This window comes from Pocillopora verrucosa, chromosome 9 (assembly GCF_036669915.1).
Source record: "Pocillopora verrucosa isolate sample1 chromosome 9, ASM3666991v2, whole genome shotgun sequence".
Taxonomy (NCBI): Eukaryota; Metazoa; Cnidaria; class Anthozoa; order Scleractinia; family Pocilloporidae; genus Pocillopora; species Pocillopora verrucosa.
This window is the reverse complement of record NC_089320.1, coordinates 14,469,890-14,482,786: the sequence shown is the minus strand read 5'-3', so window position 1 is coordinate 14,482,786 and position 12,897 is coordinate 14,469,890. Positions and strand designations below refer to the sequence as shown.

The following is a 12,897-nucleotide window of genomic DNA, read 5'->3' as shown; positions in this document are numbered from 1 at the left end:
ACTTACATGTATGATCAGCTCTCAGATTCGGCTCTGCTAGCCAGATGGTTGCCTGCTTATATTCAAAGTACTAAGTCCATGAACCGTCTGGTTTGGCTTGGGAAAAGGAGAGTGGAGTTGGCTGTCATGTCAAAGACTGGGTTAGCTGTGGATGACAGCACTAGGATGGAGGTCAAGAGAAGGGATTTAGAGAGTGTTTTAAGAGAAGAGAGGAGAGCACAAAATCAGCACTTAAAATGCATATATTTCTTGTTGAAAACACAAAAACCCTGAACATTTTAAGGTAATAAGGAAAATGAAGAAACAACTCAAAGATCCTCACAAAGAAATCGACAGTGTAACGATGGAGAGAGAAAACTTTGATTCCTTTCAGTCAAAATCTATCGGCATTCTCATTAGCAGTTGCACCACGACTAACATAAGCCTTCCCAAAGAGGTTTCCTGTCTTTGCCAGTTAAAGACAGATTCAGAAAGTACTTTCTAAAGGCCTGTGTTTTATAGGCTGTAACTTTGGAGCTATAGCGTATCCATGCAAGCACTGGCAAGGAAGACATCACTGTCTCTTCCACATTGATTCAGCTTGGCCTCAAAAAAAATCAAAGTTAGAATCTGAAAATTATCATCCCCATCCACGGCTTCCGCTTAAGTTTCCTCTTCAGTTGAAGCAAGGTATATTACAAAGAGTACAATTGGAAAGTGGTTCTGCAATCTGTGCCAGCTATTTTTCATGGTACAAACGGATTCTCAAAAGGTGTGCAGTATTTATTTGATTCTGGTTCGCAAACATTCTTTGTTAAGGTGTAGTTGTTAGTTTTGTCTTGATAGAATTCTAGTCGCTGGATTTTGGGTGATCAAGCCGACAAAAAGAATTACAATTATTTGTTGATTGTTCTGCTAATTCATCACCATGAAGGCCAAGGCATTGCTGTCGCTCCCAAAGCTCATCTCTCCCAGACTACTAGCAAGAAAAAAGAAAGGAGGCCAAAAATTATTTCCTCTTAAGAATTCCATTAAAGAGATAATTTGCACGGACAACATAAACTCTGTTTGCTCATGAAATAGTCCACAGTGAAAACCATCAGTATCAAGTCTAATCCATGTAGAAATTATAAATACAGGATGGGATAGGAAATTTGCAAAAACAGTTGTCCAATTAGCCAAAGCAGTAACACATTGATCTCATCTCCAGCATAGCTTTAAGGGTCGCTCATGTGCTACCCAGTTGGTGCTTACACGCCATCAACGGACAAAAGCCTTCGATGACGGACTACAAGCGGATATCGTGTTTTTCGATTTTTCCAAGGCATTCGATAGAGTATCACATTTTATGCTTCTACAGAAGCTTTGTAGTTTTAGCATGTCTGGTAGTTTGCTAAACTGCTGTATGGATCACCTGACAGAAAAACAGCAAAGGGTTGTCATAGAAGGTCAGATTTCTACCTGGTCCGCCATTCTGTATGGTGTACCACAGGGTTCCTTATTGGGGCCATTATTCTTTATGATTTTCATCATTGATTTAGTTGATTTTGTTATGCCCGGGAACACAATGCCTTTATATTATGACGACTATAAAACATCTAACGCGATAAATAGTCATTTAGACCAAAATGAGTTTCAGTCGGATCTGGAGTCCGCAAAATTTAATGGAATTTGATGTTAAGATGTGTAAATTGATGCATATCACCAAGAAAAGAATGCCTCAATTCTCTGACACTAAGCTCAATAACAACATTCTAGAAGAAACTTCTGAATCCTGTGATTTTAGCCAAGCCACTAGAAACAAACTATCCTGGAATGTTCATGTTAATACAATAGCTAATAAAGCAAAGAAGATTCTTAGTCTTGCAAGTACTTGCATGATCATGATTTTGAGTTGCATTAAAAGTAGACGACAGTTCGCACAAGTCAATGACAAAACATCTGAACTCATTGATACCAAATTAGGAGTAGCACAGGGATCCACCTTGGGCCATGTGCTATGTTCAATGGCTAAGTTATTTGCGTTTGCAGAAATGTGAAAACATCAGAAGGCTTCGCTCAAATGCTACATCACAGCTTGCTGTAATCCCTTTTAACGGGAACATTTCAAGATTCAGCAGCCAAATCATTTAATGGTCTTCCTTGTGACATTAACCTTGAAACTGACTTAAAGCCGTTTCAAAGAAAAGTTTTCAAACTTCTAAAAACGAAGGCCCAGCTTAGAACGAATTAATTACATATTATATTTTTTAATAACAATTGAATTTTTTCAATAGGTATGTATTTATGGTCTTTATATGAGTATATTTCTATTTGCACATATCTATTCATTTATTTTTTTTATTATTATTGTTGTTTATTATTAACATAGTTATATCATTAATTCATGACGAATGTAGAGCTACCCTGTAGAAAAGTTGTCATTAAACCAGGATTATTATTATTATCATGATGATGATGATGATGTTGATGTTGCTATCCTAACGAAGCTCTGTTGTGCCCTGGTAAGATCCTAACTGGAGTACTGTGCCATTATCTGGTCACCACACACAAGCTCCACGAATTTCCGAAGCCATTCCTCCTTATAGCCTGCAAAATAATCCTCCAAAGATCAGAATCAAACCCCAACTAATCTCAGGAAAATACTTTTAAGGATAAGTGGAACCAGAAAAATACAACTTACACGAAATGTTGACTCTGTCGACATTCTGCCTCTCCCATAAAGCCAATGAAAAGCATTATAAGCAAGTAAAAACCTTTTTAAGCCACCAAATATACCAGCCTCACCAATTCAAGAAAGCATTGACTCTTATCATGTATCATCTTAGACCTGATGAACATAAAATTAAAAATGTTATTCCTCTCGTCTCTCTGGTCAGCTGACTTTGCATTGCAACTCAACAACCATCCAGGCTCTGACACCATCCATTGCTTAATTAACACCACCATACCTTCCATGCATTAACCTAATGCGTGGATACGCGAAGCTTTGAAACGACTATTGTTAGGGGTTAGAATATGCAAATTTGCCACTCACTCACATGTAAACAAATCGATATGTCAACAGCAGACCAATTGATATCGATTTTCCGAAATAATACTGGAATACGTCTACCGACTTTCCTATGGATGTTAGTAGTACTGGTGTTCAATAAATGAGAAACAATCCAGAAAGATTCGTCGAAAGTAGTACAAACCATTCATGGTGAAGGTATTTAGCTAATATGTCACAATAGGGTACATGAGCTGATGCACTTGTTATCAAAGCAACTGCAGATGCATCAAACTTGACAATCCACGTTACATAATATAATCCAGGGTTTTCATCGGTTACAAATATCAGTCCAGTTAGTTCAGAAACTGATACTACTATTATCAAATATTGTACATATAGATATTAGATGAAACACACAATGTTCAACTGTTCCTTTTAATGAAGAGACAATGGTAAACAATGTAATTCATAACAAGCAACCAGCATGGTTAATGACAGATCAGCATAAAACCCCAAACGATAATGAAACAAATGGAAAATTCTGATTATATCAGAGAACTGAATAAGTAGGCATTTGCCAAAAAGTAAAAGGAGTCACCTTCAGCATGTACGAGAAGTGAACAGAATAGAAAGGATCCTTGATGTCTGTGATGAACCCATGTAACCATGACCTGCTTCAGCCAGCTACTAAAAAGACCAAGATTCTATACAAGAGATCATAACAATGACAAAAGTCATTCAAACTGTTCACGATAACATTAAGAGTGGTCCTGAATACGTATGCACTTTTTCTGATCAATTATGGTATCGGTCATCTGTCAGAAAGTGTGAAGCAAACAAATATTGCAAATATTCCGCAACTTTGCTTGTAACTACTACTGCTATTATAGATAATGCGAAACGGATTTGCTTTACCAGCCAATCAAACCTAAGTAATAGGAAGCTACCAGTCTGTTCTACAGCAAACAAAATGGGATCCCCTCTGAAACCACAACGTCTAAACTTGACACATTTAGAAGAAAGATTAATTTCTCCGCGTATTCCATTGATGCAGATACGTGAACTCCCTAAAGGAAGGCAATTATCTAGTCATGGAAATGTTGTTCATGTACCAGCTGATGTAAATTCAACCGTTAGCACTTTACAAAGAGCAATCAATGAATAACAAACTATCCCCATCAAACTTAAACGAATGTTGAGTTATGAGCATCATTATCAATTTCCGAATATTAGACCAAGAAAAGTGTTTAAAGCAGCATATTACCTTGTTAAGACTAGTGAATTGTTTCAAATTGAGCCTACAGAAGTACAGGAAAATTGGCTTGATAATCCCGATACTAGAGCTAATGATGCTCTTGCAAATCAGAGTAATGAATGGAAACAATTCCTCAGTAATTCATATTCAAGCTCTGGTAATGCTGAAATATATTCAACTGATCCTGTACCTGAAATTACTAGGGAGTTTTAGATCCAGGTTTGTTTCTGAATACGACCGCAAAGTGACCGCAAACGCCAAGGAGTCACGCGACCAGACTCCAGCGGTCACATTTGCCGTCCACGTTTGAACTTCGAGCTAGGAAGTTACAGGTAATTGAGCTTCCTCGACGCTTTTTGTCTTCCTGGTCGAAAGTTCACACATGTGTCCTATAATTATGGGTGAAGTGAGGTCTTTTCTTTATAACCATTCCGTTTGGGACGCTAGAAAACCAATTTTTTTGCCTTATTTTGTGTTTGAAATAAAGGACCTCTATCCTTTGTGCAATTCAAGATGGCGCGCACATGTTAATTTTTTCAAGTGAAATCCGACGTCGATCTGAAAAGCTAAAAGTCTTGAAACTGTGTAAATGGCCACAGTGGCATGATCTGTGTCTGAGGAAGATTTCGGTTTGACTATCACTTCAGTATCAGTAGGAGAGGGTTGTGTAGAATTCCAGTGGCAAAAGAGAGGAATTCAATTCCAGAACATGGAAAAGGTTTTCAAATAAGGAACAGTAGATGATCCATTAACCGTGCTTAATGAGAAACTGCCACCTTTTAAAACATATTTATATCGAGAGGCAACAATCAAAATAGTTTGAGATCAAATTGAACACCTTTTGGCAGATCAAGCAGAAGTGCAAGTTAGTGCAGGAGAAAGACATGTTTATCTGTGTGCACAACAAAAGAATGGAATGACCTTAATACTACTCTAAAAACAGTATGGTCACTGGTAAAACTTAAATGTCATAAGTTTAAGAATATCTTTGAGAAACAGAAACAAATTGATCACTTTTACTCTACGAAGCATAATGCAACTATCACATTTCAATTTGAATTATTCTTAATATTTTTAACAACAGTTTTATCCATGCATTTCTATATTAACATTTTGCTTAAATATCTTTCTCTTCCCGTCATTGGCTAATCTTCTGTGCCGGAATTCTCTGTTGGTTATGTACACACATCTACCATTTCACCGGGGATCCTTCTTCTCTAAACAGGCCTTTTGTGGTTGGCCCAGGTTATTCTCCCATCGCAAAGAAACTGGTTACCAAGATCAGGTTAGGGCAATTTGTTGGTATGGCCGACCTACTCGCGAAAAACTTTAAGGTCCAGGAAACAGAGCCGCAAAAATATCTTGACGGCAAACCTTTGGTAAGTTCATCCAAGAAAAGGATAAAGATCACCAACATTTTCAAATGGGTGGAGGCATTCATGGTCTACATGTGGATCTTCTGCTGTGCACATCCTTCTTGATGGCAGGACATGACGTAGTACAAGGTCCTGATTCTGAACACCTCACGTCAGTTCCCAGGCAAAGCTCGGCTTCACTACAACACTGCCATTCCAAAGGACACAGCTGCATCAGGCCTGGCAGACTGGTCTCGTATGAACCTCGACCCATAAAATATCCGTACTTTGGCGCCACAGTCCCAGCCATCAACCACATCTCCTCCTTCCCCTGACTTAGGCAGCTTGTAATCCAACTTCTGCAGACCATGGCAAGATGGCTGGCCCTTTGGTCAACGCCCGCACCGTCACTGTTGCAAGAAATGTTCTCGTGGGAACCTGTTATGGCCCGCCGGATAACTCTCAGTTTTTGGAAATTTTTAAACTGGGTTTGGAAAGAGTATCAGTAAAGGATAGGGAAATGTTGTTGACTGTTGATTTTAATTACGATCTTTAAGCACTAACACAAGAAGAAGATTTGAAGGCACTAAAAGGCATTTTTCATAATTTCTTGCAACTAATTGACTGTCCTATAAGAGTAACAAAACTTAGTACTAAACTTATCGACTTGATCGTGACAAACAACCCGCACAATATGGTCAAGCAGGCAGCAGTCCCCTCAGTAAAGGCGATCATGATCTTGTTTAGTGCGTTAGGAAAACAAACGCTTTGAATTAGGCACCCAAAATAATTGAATGCAGAGACTACAGAAATTACTCGCCTACGGATTTTTGCGAAAGCTTAAGCCAAATCAACTGGGACCCTGTCAGGAACGCCCTCGACGTAAACAATGTCTTGGATTTCTTTAATGTCAATATCAAAGTGCAGTGCTATCGGCACGCCCCTTTGATCGAAAAGAAAGTTAGGGGTGTTAAATACCCATGGTTAGCACAGGTAAACTTCACATTGTCTTGTTAACCAGAAAATACCTAGATGGTTCTGTATCACGTTACTTAAATAAAAATTTTTATTTCAATGCCTTTGTACACACAGTTTCGACTAGACGCTGCAAAGACATTCGCATTCCGAAAGTCAAGAAGTTGGTCTTCCTTGCCATATTATGTCAAAGGAATCCTTCATTTAATTCTCAAGGGAGCAAACACTTTTTTCTTAATTAGATGATTAGTTTTATAGAAATCTATAATTAATTTATATTTTTATAATGATTATAATTTATATATATTTTTGGTGGATTTATACTTCTTTTATATATTTTCGGCCGTGTGACAGTTCTTAGTGAATTTTTACCTTTTGGACCTTTTGTATTTTTACTTGTGTACTCTTATAACAAGACCTCATTTCATACCAGTGCTTATCACACTGACGAGTTTTCATGCATAAATATTGTTTATTATCATTTTTATCATTATTGTTATTTTTACTATTAACATTAATACTATCATTATTATTATTTCTATGATTTATAGTTTACTATAGATATTGTACTAAATCTTGTGATGGAAAGGTCAATAGCTGTTAAGAAGTGGGAAGAGGATCACTTGGTTGGAAATGCAGGCTGTGACAGGGTCATGAAATTAGACAGCATTAACTCGTTCAAAAGCGGCTCGGGAAAGCTCAGTATGAATTTCAAAAATCCTCAGTGAAAGTGAAAGATGGAAACCCAATGCATGGAAGAAATGGAAGACTAACAAAGGCTGTAATAGAAAAACTGAAAAAGTATTATGGCGAGGCAATTAGTAACAATGTAAAAAGAGAAGTTACCAACACTGAAGAGAGGGACCAAGCTGTGTAGTCTATGAAAACTGAGATTCTGGTTGGATTATTCCACTGCTTGAAGCTGCCCTATGAAGAAAGGCACCAGTCTTGTCCAGCAAATTCATGGTGTAAACTCAAGAAAGGGCTTCCTTGCCCTAACAAGCCACACCATCTTGACATGGAACATCTTGTCAAGATTAATGAAAGGGTCACAGATTCTGCCCTTCTTTCCAGATGTTTGCCTGGTTATTCTCAGAATGCTAATGAGCCCATCAACCCCCCACGAATGGAACAAACGTCCCATACACAAGTGGCACGGAAAAAGGAGAGTGCAGTTGGCTGCTTCATCAGCTGCCTTACGTTTCAGTGGCAGTGCCTCGGCAAAAGCATGCTGTCATAAAGAAGGTTGGGAACCTCGTGAGTGACAGTGCCATGATGGAAGCAAGGAGAAGGGATTCATAGACAGTTAAACAGGCAGAGAAGTAAGTACAACATCAGCACAAGAAATACAGAGTTAACGGGAGACAAGCTAAACAGCGCAATTAAGATCTGAGGATCCGTGGCGAGGGTGTGAAATATGCAGCTGGGGCTTTCAGGGAAATAGAACCTTGCAATGAACCCAAAAAGAAGAAAAAGACTAAGTAGACCAAGGAATAACTTTGGGCATATTTGTTTCAAAATGTTTCTCCCAACATACTGTGTTTTTATGTTATTAAGCCAACTTGAACTCATATTTCCATACATTGTTTCCTTTCAATTACATTTCCTGGAAATTTGGATTTTTCGTGAAAATCTGGGTGCTCCCTCAAATTTTCTCAGGATGTATTTCTTCAAACATCACCAAATTTGCCACAAATATATTTGAGACATCACATACTACAAACCTATTGAACAAAATTCAGTTTGACTGAAAAGTATCAGAGTTTTGAGAAGTTAATCTTTTCTTGGAATGAACTGGTTGCCATCGCAACATTAACGACTGAAACCCGATTTCACTTGATAGGTTTGAAGTGCTTTTTAAGTAGATCCATGATGCTTAAAACCAGCTCAATTGGATGTATTTTGTGCTGTAAATTTGAGGGGTCCGAAGAAGGTTTAAAAATGATAGTCTTTGTACTTGTTACTTATTAACTCAGATTAAACAAATCTGCTCAACTTTAGTTGTTGGCTAGTACGTAGGTTCGTATACTTGCCTCCTAACCATGTTCAGCAGTTTACTAGAAATGGTTATGATCCAGCGACTTTTTTAGTTATGACCTACTCTATTGGTGGATTTCAACCAGAGTTCCCCCTTAAGTATAGTTTTAACCTTTACTGCAATTACCAATTAATTAAGAACATTTTAAAGTTATCATCAACCTTTCCTTATTCCACAAATGTATTTCGATGTAGAGTAAACAAGCTCTATGAATTTCTTGTAATAGGCATTCCTGCTTATTGCCTGCAAAATAATCCTCCAAACATCTGAAACAAACTTCAACTAATCAAAGGATATCATTTCTGACAATCAGTAAAACCAGAGAAATACAACTCAAGTCAAATGTTAAGTCTGTCAACATTCTGGCTCTACCACTCAGCCAATGAAAAGCATTGTAAGCATGAGAAAATCATTTTTTAAGCTACCAAATGGACCAGCCTCACCTATTCATAGAAGAAGCCATTGTCTCTAATCATCTTGGACCTGATGCATATTAAATCAACAAATTTATTCCTCTCATCTCTCTGATCAGTTGACTTTGCATACACATCAACAATCATCCAGGTTTTTCACACCATCTACTGCTTGATTCACACCACTATACCTTCCATGTATGAAACCAATGATGGCATTAATCATTAATGTACTGTAGCTAGTTGATATCATTTATTAGTTCAAGGTGAAGTCACATGGGAGTGCATGAATCACCTGCTCATGGCCCCACCCACCCACTCTGTAATCTCACAGACAAGGCCAACCAAGAAAATTTCACAAGTAGTCATTTGCATTAGCTCTTCATATACACAACTGGGAACAAGCCAAAGCTATTGGTAGAGTTAACATTACCACAACATGTGGAGGAAAGCAAGACCATTACAGCTTAAAGATTCACCAGCCATGAATCAACAGGCCTTCAATAGCAGGAGAAAAGGACAAGAGAAAGGAAGACGGGCGTGCGGATAAAGAATCAAGCAATATTTTGTCTCATCTTCTTTCTTTCTTCTTTCTTTCCTTTTTTGGGAAAATTTGAAAGAATTTTTTTTGAAATGGATTGCCACATGAGGACACAGTTAAAGTATGTGCATTGTTTTGAAGAAAATAGAAAGATGTTTCCCCACAACTATCCACGAGTGATCCCAGGCAAAATGAATACCAAGCACCAATGAATGAGAATGCTCTCAATGACCAAGTGGAGTCTTGTGCTCACTTTTAGGACATTTTATGACCACATAGTAAAAAAGCACAAGGTAGATTCAAGATGGCGATGAAAAACAAACATTCTGCATTAAATTTAGTCTTGTCTGATTCAGTAAAAAGCCAAAGAAGCTAGGTGAATCAAACAAATGGAAGGCTGAACAGCCATTAGTTAAAAACTGGTATAAGAGAAGGGAAAGACACAGTTTCAACCTTCATGGAAGGTGCTATTTACTGTATTTATAAGTGCTAAGATGGGAAGATACACATTTAGCTGCCCAGTCTCAGTGGCAAAAACTCAAGAGTTTTGGCAATGTACACAGAACAGAAAAACCTGTTGATACACTGTATGTAACTACGCAAGTTTGTTGTCTTCCAAACCTGAAGGCTTAAGCTCCATCCTGCTTTTGGTTGAGATTATGCTGTCTATGTCTCCTTGCACTGCAATGTGTAAAATAAATGCCATTTCTCAGCAATGAAAATATTAAAAACAAGCCTTAAAATTAATATGGAGCAAACCACTTAAACAAGCTCGCTCACTTTCAAGGATGTTGAAATGTCCATCAGTAAATGATGTAGTTAATAATGCACGAACATTTTGTCCTGCCTATTGGGCAAGTAATATTCTAGTAGGGCTTAATGAAAACTGAAATGTAATAACACACTGAGCAACTGGATTTCAAAATTTTTTCTAGCCCTTTTGATACATATGTATTCATTATTTCTTGTTCACATTGTTCATTTGATTTGTGTAATTTTATTAATTTCATCTATATCTATTCTATACACATTATGTAACATATATATATATATATATATATATATAAATCTAAAAGTTGCACAAATCAATAAAACATAACTTTTCTCTGACTGAGTTTCATGCTTATGTGATCATCAGACAGATGCTATAGTAAAAGTAAGTAAAGCCTTAACATGAGCCCAAGTGGCCCATGGGGCCAGTGCTTAACTCCGGTTTTCTTAGCATGAAGCAGCTAGGAGTATTGCTACTCCCCCCTGGATGGGATGCTAGTCCATTGCAGGGTTACCCCCTGCACATTTGCTGGTACCCATTTGTACACATGGATGAAGAGAAGCACTGTGAGAGTAAAGTGTCTTGCCTAAGAAAACAACACAATGACCCCGGCCAGGGCTCGAACCTGGACCACCCGATCTGGAGTCAAGTGCACTAACCATGAGGCCACCTCACCCCCACCAAGGATAGACTAAAATCAAGATTTAATTATATATCTATATATATTTTTTTATCTACGCCGATGTGATGTGTGCAGGCGTATACAAAATTGCTGTTGTATAGAAAGTGTGTTTGAAGCAGCAAATGATGTGAAATAATTTTATGCAACAAGTGAAGAAGAGGTCATCAGTAATGCACATCATACAGCAATGTGACAGCTTTATCATCAGTCATACTAAAGGCTATAGACTGTGAACCCTTGAACAATATAAATAAATAAAATTGCTACTATCTCAAACTCCATGAATGGAAGGCTTGTGGTTCAAACTGTAACAAAATCTCATAAATGCAAAAATTTCTCCTTGATATAATTTTTCGAGACACAACCTCTTTCTTCACAGAAAACAACAAGCACACATTTTTCATGCCCTAGTTTTTTAAGGTTATTTTCCCATTTCATACCTGATTTCCAAGTAACCATTCACCACCTCATGTGTATCTTGTTAAACAGCTAGTCAAATGGCAAAATGAACAGTTACTGCCTTGGTAGGACACTAGTGGTCTTGAAGACTCAACCACCATCAAATCTAAGCCTATGCCTCTTTCTGCAAGGATTGTGAGATAATCAAACATGTGCTTGTGTCACCATAGGCAGCCCAGGCTCCAGCTGTGAGATGATCATCTTGCATAATAGGAGTCATGGCAAAAATATAAGAGTTTGTATGGGAATATTTACAACCACTGTATATAACTGTGTATAAGAGTTTACTGACTTATAGTAATTTTACAGCATGCAGGTATTTCCAGTACAGTAGGATTACTGCGAGTAGTACATTTACTGAATTAAGTACAAAGTGCTCACCTTAGAACCCATACTAAGGTTGTTGTCAATGATTAAGATAGGCACATGTATAATCAATACACTACAGTCAACAAAGCCATTTTAGCGAGTTATCCATTTCTGGGAAACTAAGAAATGGATAACTTGCTAAAATGGCTTCTTTTCAACATAACAAGTGGTCACACAACAAGCAATACACTGTGGAAGTAAGGTGAGGTACTTTCATTGAGAATTTGACAGTATTTTTACTTCCTAAGAACTGTCCTAAATATTCCCAAGAAAATTCATATTTTCGCCATGACTCTTATATTGCAAGATGATCATCTCATAGCTGGGTGCCTGGACTGCCTGTGGTGTCACCAAAAAAGATTGACAGCATACATAATCAACCCACTTTGCTCTGTAACTTTTAGTATTGATCTACATGTATCTTCTCCCAATATCTCCATACCTTATCCAGCAAGATATTTTCTTGATCAAACACCAAATTCTAGCAGCTAAGGGGAGAATTAACGATCAAATTTTGGGAGTTAACGATCTCCACTTTTATTAACCCTGAAAGTAGAATAAGAAGTATTACAAAACAAAAAGCAAGCTAAAATAAGCTGGAAATAGCTTCTAATAGCTTCAAGCCTTCGAGGCCTGATCCTTTCCAACGTGAGTAACGCTACACGTATCTCTCTCTATCTCTCTATGTTCCTCGTCTTTAACAGGCCTTCACGCGACCCTTCATTGCTTTGAGATTAGTTCAAGCCCTGATAACAGTTTGCCGTACAGAGAAGGTATGATTCAGAGACGAAGAACGTGCTCACAACTTACAAATTTGATACACAATTAGTATGAGGTCAATTTCATCTAAAGCTTATCAACTTTTCAGTCAAGTAATAATTCCGCAATAGCAACATGCCGTAAGTAAACAGTAAACTCACCATTTATCCGTAGAAAGTAACTGTGACTGACACAGGACAGAGTTAAAGAACAATTAAGAAAGCCGTATTTGTGGAAAGCTCACGCAAATGCGTGACGAAAAGTAACGATGCCAACAAGAACCAGAATGCAATGCGTCCTAACTA

At 37.7% G+C, this 12,897-nt stretch overlaps 1 protein-coding gene across 3 annotated transcripts in view; it reads right to left on the bottom strand.

Moving 5' to 3' along the window:
- Positions 1-12,834, bottom strand: part of LOC131792914 (cytochrome P450 2U1-like) — a 24,979-nt gene extending 12,145 nt beyond the window's left edge. Inside the window, exons 1-7 of one of the 3 annotated variants that reach the window (XR_010718815.1) lie at positions 12,754-12,834; positions 12,276-12,379; positions 11,446-11,588; positions 10,173-10,232; positions 3,573-3,678; positions 2,663-2,809; positions 1,319-2,568 (exon numbers count right to left, since the gene is read on the bottom strand). The gene's annotated coding sequence lies outside the window, so the exon portion shown is untranslated. Of the gene's footprint in view, positions 1-1,318; positions 2,569-2,662; positions 2,810-3,572; positions 3,679-10,172; positions 10,233-11,445; positions 11,666-12,275; positions 12,380-12,753 lie in introns of those variants that run through there. The other 2 variants (XM_066172413.1, XM_066172412.1) reach the window with 2 other exon arrangements.
- Between the last annotated feature and the right edge of the window lie 63 nt (positions 12,835-12,897).